Raw genomic sequence first — 16263 nt, 5'->3', positions numbered from 1 at the left:
CTAAATGGAGTAGCAGATCTGACAATTATCTCAAGTAGCACTCTTCTAACAGCATTTCGGGCATCAAGATGAACTCAAATGAAAATGATGCAATGGAATGAAATGATGTACTCTCTGAGGCGAACAATTTGATATGCTATATGCCCAAATCGGAGCTACGGATGCAAAGTTACAACATGATGAACATGGGCATATGGATTAGGGTTTCGGGAGAAAAAGTCAACTGAGGAGGGGATCTAGATCTGGATCGGATCCGGCTGGCACGGAAAACGAGGTTCTCCGGACTCGGAGCTGGAGCTCGCCGGAGTCATCGGGGCGGTGTCGGACTTGCCGCGGAGGACGAGGGGGCCGGTCGGAGTCGCGGACGGGCGCCGGAGCGAGGCGGCGGTGTCGGCCGGCGGGAGCAGCGCGGCGGGGCGGCGCCGGAGCGAGGCGGCGGCGGCGGGCGTCGATGGCGGCGCGAAGACCCGCGAGGCGCGCGGCGGCGCCGGCGAGCCGGAGTGGAGGAGGGCGAAGGCGGGCGGCGGCGGATCCGGATGGGCCTCGGGGGCCTGATGCGGGCTCCCCGGGCCGGCGGCAGGACGAGCGGCTCCGCGCCACGTGGCGGAGCGTGGTTGGCGGCGGCGGGACGTCCGGTCAGGGCGGACGTGTCCGGCCGGCACAGAGACGATTTTTTAGGGTTTCGGACGAGGGAGATCCGGATTTCGGAGGGGGTCTATTTATAGAGGTAGAGGGAGCTAGGAGAGTCCAAATGAGGTGCGGTTTTCGAACGCTCTAGATGATGGAGAAGGTTTTGGTGGGTTTTGGGCCAAATTGGAGAGGTGTTGGGCTGCAACACACATGAGGCCTTTTCGGTCCCTCGGTTAACCGTTGGAGCATCAGACGAAGTCCAAATGGTACGAAACTTGACAGGCAGTCTACCGGTAGTAAACCAAGGCCGCTTGGCAAGTCTCGGTCCAATCCGGAAATGTTTAATCCCCACACACGAAAGAAAGGTAGAAATGACCACCGGAGGAGAACGAAGCGCCGGAATGCAAAACGGACAACGGGGAAAATGCTCGAATGCATGAGACGAACACGTATGCAAATGCAATGCACAAGATGGCATGATATGAGATGCATGACAATGGCAACAACACACGGAGACAAAAACCCTAACCCAAGAAAATAAAATAACTTAATGCCGGAAACGGAAAGAGTTGGATTACAAATTGGGAAAGTCATATCCGGGGTGTTACAACACTCCACCACTACGAAAGAATCACGTCCCGAGATCTAGGACTGAAAGAACGCCGGGTATTCAGAACGGAGGTGATCCTCGCGTTCCCAGAACGGAGGTGATCCTCGCGTTCCCAGGTAGCTTCACGGTCGGAATGGTGTGACCACTTGAGTTTGAGGAATTTGATTGACTTGTTGCGAGTCTTGCGTTCAGTCTCTTCAAGAATAGCAACTGGGTGCTCACAATAAGAGAGATCTTCTTGGAGCTCAATGTCCTCGAAGTTGACGATGCGGTCAGGAGTCTTGAAGCACTTTCGGAGCTGAGAGACATGGAACACATCATGAACATTTGCAAAGTTTGAAGGAAGCTCGAGTTGATAGGCGAGATCGCCTCTCTTGCTGACGATCTTGAAAGGTCCCACGTATCTAGGGGCAAGCTTCCCTTTGATACCGAAGCGACGAGTACCTTTCATAGGAGAGACCCGGAGGTAAACATGATCTCCGATCTCGAAAGCCAAATCACGGTGCTTACTGTCATAGTAGCTCTTCTGGGGGGATTGGGCTGCTTTGAGGTTATCTCGAATTACTTTGCACATTTCCTCTGCCTCTGTGATTAAGTCATTACCCAGCAGCTGACGTTCACCGGTTTCGGACCAGTTGAGAGGGGTACGACACTTCCTGCCATACAGGATTTCAAATGGGGCCTTGCCCGAACTTGCTTGAAAACTGTTGTTGTAGGAGAATTCAGCATATGGAAGACAATCCTGCCGCTTCATGCCGAAGGAGATCACACAAGCCCTGAGCATATCTTCAAGAATCTGGTTGACATGCTCGACTTGACCGCTAGTTTGAGGATGGAAAGCTGTGCTGAAGCGGATGTTGGTGCCCATGGCCTTCTGAAAGGAATCCCAAAACTTGGAGGTAAAGATGCTGCCACTGTCTGAAGAGATCACTTGTGGAATACCGTGCAGAGAGACAATTCGAGAGGTATAGAGTTCCGCCAATTGAGCTGAAGTGATTGACTCTTTGATAGGCAGAAAGTGAGCCACTTTGGTGAGTTTGTCGATGACAATGAATATAGCATCATTGCCACGCTTGGACTTTGGAAACCCAGTCACGAAGTCCATCTCAATGTGGTCAAACTTCCATTCTGGAATGGCAAGAGGTTGGAGGAGACCAGCTGGCCTTTGGTGTTCTGCCTTCACTCTTCTGCAGACATCACATTCATTCACGAATTGAGCAATCTCGCGCTTCATTCGAGTCCACCAATAAGCCTGCTTGAGGTCCTGATACATCTTCGTGCTCCCAGGGTGGATGGAGAGGAGAGAATTATGAGCCTCGTTCATGATCACTTTACAGAGGTCACCTTTGGGCACAACAATACGATCCTCGAAGAAGAGAGTATCCTTGTCATCAAGTCGGTAGCACTTGTACTTGGGTTGACTCTTGACAATCCCAATCTTCACCTTTTTCACCATAGCATCAAGAAGCTGAGCTTGGCGAATCTGGTCTTCCAAGGTAGGGGAGACTTGAAGGTTGGCGAGGAAACCTTGAGGAACAACTTGCAAATTAAGTTTGTGGAAAGCTTCACAGAGCTCGGGTTGATAAGGCTTGAGAATCAGACTGTTGCAATAAGCCTTCCTGCTCAATGCGTCAGCAATCACATTGGCCTTGCCTGGAGTATACTCGATACTCGGATTATACTCTTGAATCATTTCGACCCATCGAGTTTGCCTGAGGTTGAGATTAGGCTGAGTGAAGATGTACTTGAGACTCTTGTGATCAGTGAAAATGTCCACTTTTCTTCCCAATAAGAGATGTCTCCAAGTTAAAAGAGCATGCACAACTGCCGCCAACTCGAGATCATGAGTGGGGTAGTTCTTCTCATTGGGCTTCAACTAGCGAGAGGTATAAGCAACAACTTTCTTCTCTTGCATCAACACTGCGCCAAGACCTTGGAGAGAGGCATCACAAAAGACCTCGTACGGCTTGGATTCATTAGGCGGAGTCAGAACTGGAGCAGTGATCAATTTCTCTTTCAAAGTGTTGAAAGCAATGTCACACTCCGGAGACCAAACGTACTTGACGTGCTTCTGGAGAAGATTTGAGAGAGGCTTCACGATCTTAGAAAAGTTTTCAACGAATCTTCGACAGTAGCTTGCGAGACCGAGGAAGCTACGAAGTTGCTTCACGTTCTGAGGAGGTTCCCAATTCACAATTGCAGACACCTTCTCAGGATTCACCGCAATGCCCTTGGCAGAGATGATATGACCAAGATAAAGAACCTCATCGAGCCAAAATTCGCACTTGGAGAACTTGGCGTAGAACTTGTGTTCCCTCAGCTTATCAAGTACCAAACGCAAGTGCTTGGCATGATCTTCCTTGTTCTTCGAGAAAATCAGAATGTCGTCGAGATAGACCAAAACGAAGTCATTAGTGTAGGCGTTGAAGATGAAGTTCATCATGCGAGAGAACGTCGGAGGAGCGTTGACGAGGCCAAAAGACATGACAGTGTATTCATATGAACCATAGCTTGTCCTGAAAGCCGTCTTGGGAATATCTTGCTCACGAATTCGAATCTGATGATAACCCATACGGAGATCAAGCTTGGAGAATACTTGGGCACCTTTGAGTTGTTCGAACAACTCGTTGATGTTGGGAAGTGGATATTTGTTCTTGATGGTCTTCTTGTTCAATGGACGGTAATCAACACAAAGTCGGTCCGTTCCATCCTTCTTCTTCACAAAAAGAACACCACAACCCCACGGAGAAGAACTAGGCCGGATGAGACCCATTCTCTCTTGAATATCGAGTTGCTTCTTCAGCTCCTTCAACTCTTCAGGTCCGAGCTTGTAAGGACGCTTGCACACAGGTTCCATACCAGGCTCAAGATCAATTACGAATTCAACTGGCCGGTGCGGAGGCATTCCTGGAAGCTCTTCTGGAAAGACGTCTTGATATTCGCAAACGACTGGAATTTGCGAGATAGCATCCAGTTCACCCTTCTCATTGAAAGAAAACAGACGGATGGTATCATCACGAGCGGCAAAGACAATTACATCCTCAGACGAATGAGTCAATTGAATCTGCCTGGCTGCACAGTCAAGATGTGCCTTGTGCTTAGAAAGCCAATCCATCCCGAGAATAAGATCAATATCCGAGTTACCAAGAACAATTGGGGAAGAAAGGAACTTGTAGTCGCCCAACGTGATAGTAACATCTGGCACCTCCAGACTTGCACTCAAACGTTTGCCAGGAGAAACGATATCCATTTGTTTACCCAAATGAGAAGAAACGAACTCATGCTTGGTAAAAAATGGCTTTGACATGAAACAATGCGATGCACCAGTGTCAAAAAGAACTCTTACGGGAATATCGTTAACAGGAAGGTTACCCATGATGACATCTGACGAGTCCTCTGCCTGAGCTGCATTCATCAAGTTGACCTTGGCGTGCTTGGGGTTATGCTTGACCACAGCTGTACTTGCCAATCTCACAGGAGGAGGAGGAAGACGCCTCTGGTTGAAACACTTGTTGGCATAGTGACCCTTCTGTTGGCACTTGTTACACGTGACCTCTGAAAGCGGACGGTGGTACAGAGCACTCAATCTTGGAGCTTGAGACGAAGTCTTGTTCTGAAAGCCAGGGTTGGGTGGGTGGGAAGATCCACTGCCACCTTTGCTCTTCTGCTGATACGGCTGACGAAATGGAGGAGGAGGAAGCCAATACTTCTGCTGCTTGGCCACTTGAGTAGAGGAAGAAGAAGTAGCATCTCTGACTTGCTTCTTGGAAGCATCACACCTCAGTTGAGCAGCCTCTTGCTTCAATGCCATATTGTAGAACTCATCGTACCTCAAGGGCTCAAAGAGAATAAGAGTGAGCTGAATTTCTTCTCTGAGACCACCCCTGAACTGGTATATCATGCTCTTCTCGTCAGGGACGTCCTGCTTGGCAAAGTGGGTGAGCTTCTGAAACAACTTATTGTAGTCATAGACAGACAAAGAGCCTTGCTTCAGGTTGCAGAATTCGTCACGCTTGCTTTCAACCACGCTCTGAGGGATATGGTGAGCTTGGAAATCTTGACGGAATTCATCCCAAGTGATCACACGTCCACCTCTGGAATCCTTGTACTGCTGGAACCATTCTGCAGCTTGATCTTTGAGTTGGAAAGAAGCGAACTTGACAAAGTCCTCAGGCCTGACGTTACTGCACTCGAAATGCTTGCACAGATCCACGAGCCAATCGTCAGCATCGGTTGCCTCAACACAATTGCTGAAAGTCTTTGGCCCGTTAGCAAGGAACTGGTTGAGTGTAGCAAAGTGATTCTGATTGTTGCCTTGGTTCCCTTGGTTGCCTTGATTGCGCTCTTGAAGAATTTGCATGATCAACTGTGCGTTTGCATTGGTTGCGGCCATCACAGCTTGCCATGCCTCCGGAGGAGGTGGAGGTGGTGGCGGATCAGGATTCGGAGTCGTGCGCGTTGGAGGAGCCATCCTGAAGAGGTTGACATCCATTAGCACAGGGATAGACAAAATATTGAAGCTGAATCCAACGGAATGAAAATTGCAACATAAAGTCTTCACATCCGAACAAAATGAACGAATGCATTCCTCTTGAAATGGTCACATATCCATAAATTGAGAAGTCACTTAGAATTTAGGTAGAGAAATAAATCAACAAGGTACGAATCAAGAATGAATACTCGGTAAGAAATCCCAATCTCAAACCAATATCCGTGGAAGAAGAACTAGAGCTACTAGAATTCCCACCTATGAAACTCCCGAACCTTTCCGGTTATGCAATCAGGTGTTGGGGATACAGGGGAAGCATAATATCTCACCCAAATCTAGCAAATCCTACATCCAGCCGTATCCATCCTTCAACACATAACCGAGAAAAAACTTCGGAAACCATCTACCTCAACCTTCGAAAAGCATCCGTTATACAAGTTATGGCGATACTCCCGAACTCCCGCCCCAGTACTGGGTGGCGTCGAGGCTATCTCACCAACGAACTGCATAAAAGAGATTTTCGATGTCGGCGTACTAAACTCAGGTATTCCAGAACTGCAACAATAAAATTATGACGACAACACCTCAGAGCTCAACTCCCCGGGACACTTCCACAAAACCCCTGACAGGAGGCACCAAGACAATGTTCTCATCATAAAACCATCAGAACGATTCCAAGATACCCACGTGATCCTAAATTTTTTTTAGTGAAATTTGAGAAGAGAAGAGTCAAAACTCTACGTCAGGATGCCTTACCAGAGCGATGAGGAGACTGGGAAATAAAAAGAATTCCTAAACTCTCCGATATATAATTCCTAAATGACTCAAAACATTTTTCTAGACACAACTCGGCTGCTAAAAACGATCAAGCAATGGGGCTCCTAAGGTCGGGGAAGGCTCTGATTACCAACTTGTAACACCCTCGATGCGACTATAGCTCCCACGTGTCGAGGCATGACTTAGAGACATAATCGCATTGAAGGCATATGTCGCACGTTAGGCAATCTTCACAACATCCCATGTAATATAAATAATAAAGGGGAGATAACATAGTTGGCTTACACTCGCCACGTCAATCAGGTACATAAATAACATTACATCATCCAAACACTCATGGCCCGACTACGACGCCAAAATAAAAGATAACCCAACATGCGACACGGTCCCGATCACCCCCAACAGGGCACCACTACTGATCATCAGGAAAGGAAACATAGTAACGTTGAGAGTCCTCGTCGAACTCCCACTTGAGCTCGAGCGCGTCACCTGGAGCGGAATCGTCAGGCCCTGCATCTGGTGTAATAGTAATCTATGAGCCACAGGGACTCAGCAATCTCGCGATCAAGACTATTTAAGCTTATAGGTAAGGCAAGGTAAAAATATATGTGGAGCTGCAGCAAGCGACTAGCATATATGGTGGCTATCCTGTTCGCAAAAAAGAGCGAGAAGAGAAGGCAAAGCGCGAGCGAGAAACTAGAGGACAACCTACGCAAACATTACTCCAACACCGTGTCCACTTCCCGGACTCCGCCGAGAAGAGGCCATCACGGTAACACACTCAGTTGATTCGTTTTAATTAAGTTAAGGTTCAAGTTATCTACAACCAGACATTAACAAATTCCCATCTGCCCATAACCGCGGGCATGGCTTTCGAAAGTTCAAATCCCTGCAGGGGAGTCCCAACTTGCCCATGACAAGCTCTCACGGTCAACGAAGGAATAGACCTCCTCCCGAGACGTTCCGATCAGACTCGGTATCTTGGTTCTTCAAGACACTTTGACGGGTTAAAACAAGTCCAGCAACACCGCCCGAATGTGCTGACAAATCCCGATAGGAGCTGCACATATCTCGTTCTCAGGGCACACTCAGATAGGTCAAGCTACGAGTAAAACCAACCCTCGAGTTCCCCTGAGGTGGCCCCGCAGGCTGCCTGGTTCGGACCAACACTCAGAGGAGCACTGGCCCCGGGGGGGGGGGGGGTTTAAACAAGATGACCCTCGGGCTCCGGAAACCCAAGGGAAAAAGAGGCTAGGTGGCAAATGGTAAAACCAAGGTTGGGCATTGCTAGAAAAGCTTTAATCAAGGTGAACTATCAAGGGGTTCCCATTATAACCCAACCGCGTAAGGAACGCAAAATCCGGGAACATAACACCGATATGACGGAAACTAGGGCGGCAAGAGTGGAACAAAACACTAGGCGAGAGGCCGAGCCTTCCACCCTTTACCAAGTATATAGATGCATTAAGATAACATGGCAATATAATGATATCCCAACAAGTAAAATAATGTTCCAACAAGGAACAGTCTCCAATCTTCACCTGCAACTAGCAACGCTATAAGAGGGGCTGAGCAAAGCGGTAACATAGCCAATCAATGGTTTGCTAGGACATGGTGGGTTAGAGGTTTGACATGGCAAATTGGGAGGCTTGAAAGCAAGTGGTAGGCATCGTAGCATTGGCATAGCAAAAGAGCGAGCATCTAGCAAAGCAAAGATAGTAGTGATTTCGAGGGTATGATCATCTTGCCTGCAAAGTTGTCAGAGTTGACTGGATCCTCGAAAGCAAACTCAAAGGGCTCCTCGTTAGCGAACTCGTCTCCTGGCTCTACCCAAACAAGACAAACAAGCAACAAGGACACAATCAACCACGTGCAAGGATCAAACAGTATGATGCAAGGATGGTATGCTATGCGGGATGCATATGCAAGATTTGACGAGGGATGCATGAACCTGGCCTCAACTTGGGAATCCAAGTGTGCCACTGGAAATATGAGATGAAATCGCTTGAAAACGATATAAAGAACGCCAGAATCGGAGTTACGGTTTGGAAATGGCAAGCGATTCAAATATGACCACGTTCTGCGATTTACAGCAAGTAGCCATCTAAATGCAACGAGATGAACATGCTACAGCACTCAATCATGGCATAAAAATACATGGCAGGGATGCATTCAAGATGCTTAACAAAAGTCTAGCACTGAGCTACGGCCAATTCATCCATTAACAGGTTCAAACAAGCATGGCAAAAATGCATATGGTAAATAGATTTTAGACTTAGTGAAATCAACACTTGTCTGGAATTTCAGATCAGGTAGCACTCTTTGGAGCAACAAAACTACATGCTACAAGATCTGAACATGGAAAAGTAAAACATGGCATGGAGCTACTCAAAAAGCTTAACAAAAGTCCCTTAGTGACCTTGAGCCAAAAGGGATCAGAAAACACATTTGCAAGCATGTGAACATAGAAAAAGCATAATCAGTTTTCAGACTTAGTGAAAACTGGCACCTGCTGAAAACAGATATCAAGTAGGCATGTTTACGAGGTCGATGCACTCACTACGGAGCAAGTCATGAAAATCTAAGCATACATACATCAAGAATACTTAAAATGCAAGCTAGACATGGCAAGAACAATAGCATAGCATGCACGGATCAACTACAACATCATCGGCAAAATTGCTAACAAGTAGACAATCTGCCCAGATTCACGAAGTAGCAAAAGTAGAGCTCGATTGACTCAAGCTAGGGTGCTCCATAATTCCAAACAAAGACATGGATGGATAGATCACTACAATATTAATAAAACATCCTTACTGATCATCCTCAAAAGAGGCAAGGATCACTAGGAAACAATATGAACATATGGCATCATGAGAAAAACAGATCAAGGACTTTGTGGAATTGCTAAGTCCTTGAAATCAGCACTAACAAGTGCCTCACTTTGCAAGCTTGTGCTAGCCATCACACACATCACAAAAATACATGGATTGAACCTCTAGAAAGATGGCAAAACCCTTAACAAAACATATGTAGAACTCATGGGCATATCATGCACACATTAATCATGGAAAAAATGACAAATATCTAAATGGAGTAGCAGATCTGACAATTATCTCAAGTAGCACTCTTCTAACAGCATTTCGGGCATCAAGATGAACTCAAATGAAAATGATGCAATGGAATGAAATGATGTACTCTCTGAGGCGAACAATTTGATATGCTATATGCCCAAATCGGAGCTACGGATGCAAAGTTACGGCATGATGAACATGGGCATATGGATTAGGGTTTCGGGAGAAAAAGTCAACCGAGGAGGGGATCTAGATCTGGATCGGATCCGGTTGACACGGAAAACGAGGTTCGCCGGACTCGGAGCTCGAGCTCGCCAGAGTCGTCGGGGCGGCGTCGGACTTGCCGCGGAGGACGAGGGGGCCGGTCGGAGTCGCGGACGGGCGCCGGAGCGAGGCGGCGGCGTCGGCCGGTGGGAGCAGCGCGGCGGGGCGGCGCCGGAGCGAGGCGGCGGCGGCGGGCGTCGATGGTGGCGCGAAGACCCGGCGAGGCGCGCGGCGGCGCCGGCGAGCCGGAGTGGAGGAGGGCGAAGGCGGGCGGCGGCGGATCCGGATGGGCCTCGGGGGCCTGATGCGGGCTCCCCGGGCCGGCGGCAGGACGAGCGGCTCCGCGCCACGTGGCGGAGCGTGGTTGGCGGCGGCGGGAAGTCCGGTCAGGGCGGACGTGTCCGGCCGGCGCGGAGACGATTTTTTTAGGGTTTCGGACGAGGGAGATCCGGATTTCGGAGGGGGTCTATTTATAGAGGTAGAGGGAGCTAGGAGAGTCCAAATGAGGTGCGGTTTTTGGCCACGCGATCGTGATCGAACGGTCTAGATGATGGAGAAGGTTTTGGTGGGTTTTGGGCCAAATTGGAGAGGTGTTGGGCTGCAACACACACGAGGCCTTTTCGGTCCCTCGGTTAACCGTTGGAGCATCAGACGAAGTCCAAATGGTACGAAACTTGACAGGCGGTCTACTGGTAGTAAACCAAGGCCGCTTGGCAAGTCTCGGTCCAATACGGAAATGTTTAATCCCCACACATGAAAGAAAGGTAGAAATGACCACTGGAGGAGAACGAAGCGCCGGAATGCAAAACGGTCAACGGGGAAAATGCTCGAATGCATGAGACGAACACGTATGCAAATGCAATGCACAAGATGACATGATATGAGATGCATGACAACGACAACAACACACGGAGACAAAAACCCTAACCCGAGAAAATAAAATAACTTAACGCCGGAAACGGCAAGAGTTGGATTACAAATTGGGAAAGTCATATCCTGGGTGTTACAGTACAATCCTCTCCGGATTCCTCTCGTTTGTTGAGCATGTTGACAACGGCATATGGCGGTGCCACGGTGAGCGCACACGGACGGGAAAGAACCGAAGACGGGGAAGAAGCCTTCATTTTTTCGAACATACCGCACTAGCCCGATGGCTGCAGCCCTCTCACCCAAAAGCTGTACTGCCCGGGTTCGATTCCAACTGGTGCAGTTGAAAAATATCTAACACTTGCCAAAATTTCGTCCCTAGTTTACCCAGTTTTTCTCACACTCAACATTGTCTTGCTATTTTGAAAATAGCATATCATTTTGACTTTGCATCATATGAAGATGTGCTATACATGAATGTTGATCAGCATGATGTTAACTTGTTGTTAGTTTGATTTTTTACCATGAATAAAATTTCCAACATTCTGTTATCCATGTTTGAAAAGTGCCTATTGATTTAAATGCTCTGCCTCTGAAACATGAAGTTTCTTATCTGAAAATCACTTGGACAAGCAACCATCACCGGTGTTGGATGTGACGCCCCCGATTCAACCGTACACTAATCATACACGTAAACGTGTACAATCAAGACCAGGGACTCACGGGAAGATATCACAACACAACTCTAGACACAAATCAAAATAAAAACAAGCTTTATATTACAAGCCAGGGGCCTTGAGGGTTCGAATACATAAGCTCGAATACACAAGAGTCAGTGGAAGCAACAATATCTGAGTACAGACATATGTTAAACAAGTTTGCCTTAAGAAGGCCAGCACAAAAGCATCAATGATCAAAAAGGCAAGGCCTCCTGCCTGGGAGCCTCCTAACTACTCCTAGCCGCCGGCGTCCGTCACGTAGTAGTAGGTACCCTTGGGGTAGTAGTAGTATTCGTCGGCGGGGGCAGCGGTGTCAGGGGCTCCATCATCTGGTTGCATCAAACAGAAATGGGGGGGAAAGAAAGCAAAGCAAACGTGAGTACTCGTCCGAAGTACTCAGCAAGCAAGGATCTACACTACATATGCAACATTATCAAAGGAAGGCTGTATATGTGGACTGAACTGCAGAAATGCCAGAATAGAAGGGAGAGCCTAGTCCTATCGAAGACTATCATCTTCAGCATCTTCAGCGGTCTTGCAGCATTAGAAGAGTGCAGACTAGCATAAAGTAAAGTAGTAGTAGTGTCATCAACCTCGCCCAGAGATCCTTCCTTGACTCCCTGCGAGAAAGCAATCCCAGAATCATACTATCCACTTCTCATCTCAAGTATCCAGTTATAGTTGTATCGATCGAGATACAACTCCAAGTGCCCGTTACTGTAGGACAGGCTATCGATAGATGTTTTCTTCCCTGCAGGGGTGCACCAACTTACCCAACACGCTGGATCAACTCCGGCTAGACACATCATTAGGTCATGACCGCCCTCGGCTGATCAACACACCGCAGTCCTACCTAGGCTCGCCAGACAGGCCAGCACGCCGGTCTACATCCCAAGCACACATGGGTCTTGGGCCCATCGCCCTTTGCACTCCTGCATGTTGCGTACGCGGCCGGTGAGCAGACCTAGCCCACCTTATACAAGGCGAGGCGTTCCAGTCCAACCCGGCGCGCGCCACTCCATCGCTGACGTCCATTGAGCTTTCAGCTGATACATACGACGCAGAGTGCCCATACTTATTCCCACGTGATGGTTAGTGCTATCAGGCCAGAGGCCCCTCGGATCAAATATCCAAATCGTAGTGGATTAGGAACGCGCGGTAACGAGCAGAGACTCACGATCGATGTGACCCCGTCGCCCCGTCTCGAGGACTCGCGGCAAGGGCTAAGAATGACCGGCCACGCCTCGTAATTATCTCGCGGGCACCTTCCAGGTCAACCCGACTCCATATCACTCACAATTAAGCTCGCGCAGGTACCCCTTGGGGCCGACCCATCTTTAGTAACATGGTTCAGTGTAAAGTCATAGTAACCATAGTAACTGTGTGTCTAACACCAAGGGGGAAACCTGAGGAATCACCCTCGACGTATTCCACTCGATGTAACCATCAAGGTGGACTTGGAGGAATCACCCTCGTTGGTCCACACTTGAGGGATTGCATGACAGAGTCATTACCGAGAGTGGTCAAGGAGGAATCACCCTCGACGACCACAACCGAATAGCTACACTATAGGGTTAACATCAGAAGTGCTGATGAGGTATCACCCTCGGCACTCGATAGCAACTCTGCAGAGTCGTACAACTAAGGGGAGTGAAGTGCGGTGTCGGGCCTGGACGTCGATCACGTTGATCGAGTCATCGAACATAAAGCGGGGTAACTGGGAGAAGATGGGGGTCACTGATGGATCTCTAACCATCCTATACTAAGCAGTTTAGAATAAGTAGGTAAGTTACGATAGCAGGTACAAAAGCAGGCTATGCATCAGAATAGGAGCAATCAATTACAACAACAAAATCTAATGCAAGCATAAGAGAATAGAATGGGCGATATCAGAATGATCAAAGGGGGGGTGCTTGCCTGGAAGCTTTGCTGCAAAGCAACAAGGGTCGTCGGAGATGTAGTCGATCACAGGGGCAGCATCGGTCTAGGGTCTACCAATGAGAAGAGGGGGAAGAAAAAATAAATATAAAATAAACAAACCATCATAAAGCATAACATGGTAAAACGATGTGCTAGGGGTGACCTAACGCGGTAGTACACGATACAGGCGAAGGGGAAAAACATCCGGAAATGTTTTCCCGGAGTTTGGCATTTTTCGGACAGATGAAAGAGGGGAAAAGGTTCCATGTTCGTCATGCTAGAGGCACATGACAGATGAACGGAGGGCATATTCAGATTCATTGGATTTTTCTGAGCAACTTTCATATATAAATTATTTTCATTTGAGTTATGGTTATTTTTCTATGATTTTCATAGATTTAAGTATTTTATGAAATTACTGTTAATTCGAATTAAATAGGAAAACTGCTATGTGTACCCACAACCACAGTGTACATAGCTAGAGAGGCTAATATGTGGGGCCAGGGGACTGGATTGACTCAGTCAAAGCTTGACCGGTCAAAGGACATAGTGTAGGCAGGTCCCACATGTCATTGTTATGATTAATTAGACTTTAATTAAATTAAATTAACTAAAAGTGGGGGCCACTGTCATTGGCTAGCAGTTAAACTAACTAGTAGAAATTATACCCTAATCTAATTTGCATGGGCCGGCCACTGGTGGCTGTACACACATACACAAAGAATACATGCTCGGCCATGGCCATTAGTAGCGGCTCCAGCAGCAGCTATTAGCAGCATCTAGGAGCAGCAATAGCAAGCGTCCATGAGCAGCTAGTACAGCGGCGGCGGCTACCCAGCAGAGTAGTAGTAGGGGTAGGAAACAACAGGAGAACAAGCGACAGCAAGGGGAGGCAGCCGCATCACGCAACAGCAAGCAGCAGGTGGAGGCGAGGCCGCGCGCGCACATGCATGAGGGCGCGGGTAGGGGCGCTAGCAGCAGCAGAGCATGTCGCGACAAGGAACAACAAGCAGCGGACGAGTAGTGCGTGGCCATGATGTTCGGCCAGAACGACACATGAGCTCGGAAACGAGCAAGGCAACGGGTTAGGCGGCATATACTGGGTGCCTCATGCACGCACACACAATCAAAAGGAGTAGGTGAGCACGGCCTCGTCGTATTCGACGACCATGGTGGACGGTGGTGCCGGAGCTTGCGGCTTTCTTGCTAGGGGAGGAGCTGGAGCTCGGGAAGAGAGGCATAGGGGGCAGGGCTCACCGACGGAGCACATGAAGGCTCTTCAGAGGCTTAGAAGGCAGGCATGCGATAAATCGAGGCGGCGGACGGCGGTGACCGAAGGCGATGGAGTGTCTCGATCCGGTCGGCTCAATGCGGGGTTGCTTGATTCGATCATTGTAGTCGATGTAGACGACGAAGGCGCAACTCCTGCACATCTCCGCGAGGCCCAGGGTGGGTCCGGAGCACGTCAACAGCGCGGAGGCGGATGAGTTCGGGCGATGGCTTCGAGCAAAGAGAGCGAGTGGGAGTGAGAGGGAAATGGAACTAGGGTTAGGTGCACCATGGGATGGCCGCCATAGCTCCCCCTGTTACTGTACCTGAGGTAGGAGGCAAGTGGGGGCGTGGGCTGGGCCTTTTGTGTAGCTAGCTGGGCCAAAGTGCCCAGTAGCACCTCTCCCTTTTCTGTTTTCTATTTTTTATAACTCTATTTTGCATATTAATTTGTAGCGAAAGAGTTTTGTAAAAAGTGTAGATGGCCACATAATTAGTATTGCAATATTTTGAGACCACACACAATGTTTCACATTATTTGGAAAATTATAAATATTTGCTTATTTTGGAAAGGCTAATTTAAATGCTTTTGGACCACTTATTAATTTTCTAGGAATTTATTTGTGAGTTAAACCAAGTTGGTTTCAACATGACATTGATCAGGGAAATTGTATAGAACTATTTGAACATTTTAGTTTTATAGCTTGAGGAGAAATAATTTTGACTTGTCTTTTAAATTTGAATTTGAGGGCGGTTTGGGACAAAGTGATTATTAGCATAATTTAATTATAATGATGTGGCACCATTAATAGGAGTTTGCTGTAGGATGACACCCGGGGTGTTACAAATCTCCTCCACTACAAGAAATCTCGTCCCGAGATTTAAGAGGTGGAGTAAGGGGAAAGTTCTGGTTACGGAATTCTAACGGGTCTTCTCGTTCTTGGTTGCTCTTCTCGAAGAAGTTGATCCCTTACATTGATGTCTTCATGTCGCTACATCAGGGCATCATGATGAAGTCCTCATCCTTTCTTAAGAAACTCCATCATACTTACAGATAGGGTATAAGGGGAAAACTATAAGGACGGGTGTCTGAAAGGATTAGTATCCGGTAATTATCTCAAGGAAGGAGATTTTGAAGCACCAAGAAAGAAATCGAGAGTGCTTTAAGGAAGTTCAACAAGTTTCAACCAGGTAGGCATCAAGCTGATGCCTATAACAAGTGATGTAGGGGTTCAGAGCAATGAGGAATAATGTTGCCTCTGATACCGGAATCAATCATGGTGAGGAAGTTAGCTCGTGAATTACATACGAAGCCAAGTGTAAAGAATATTTCAGAATCAAGGTTGTACAGGAGAGTCAGGTTTCGATCCTGTGGAACTATGGGTTATGGGCCCACCTTGTGTGTTTAGAGTAGGAAGAGCGGCGACATGTTGCATGGACATGATAGCAAGGCATGTCATAGGATAGCCTGTCAGTTATGTTGGCATCAACGTTGGTACCAAGGGCGAGGGACAAAGACAACCACTTTCCTGCTCGTTGGAACGAGGCAAACCAATAGGCAAAGTTCTTGTCCATCCGTGGTTACGAGAATGTCATCAACAATAGTAACAGGGTCTTACTGGAGTTGTACACCGAGGTGTTTAC

This window comes from Triticum urartu, chromosome 3A (genome assembly GCF_056163025.1).
Source record: "Triticum urartu cultivar PI428250 chromosome 3A, HENAU_Tu73, whole genome shotgun sequence".
NCBI classification, from domain to species: domain Eukaryota; kingdom Viridiplantae; phylum Streptophyta; class Magnoliopsida; order Poales; family Poaceae; genus Triticum; species Triticum urartu.
This window is presented reverse-complemented; position numbering follows the sequence as displayed.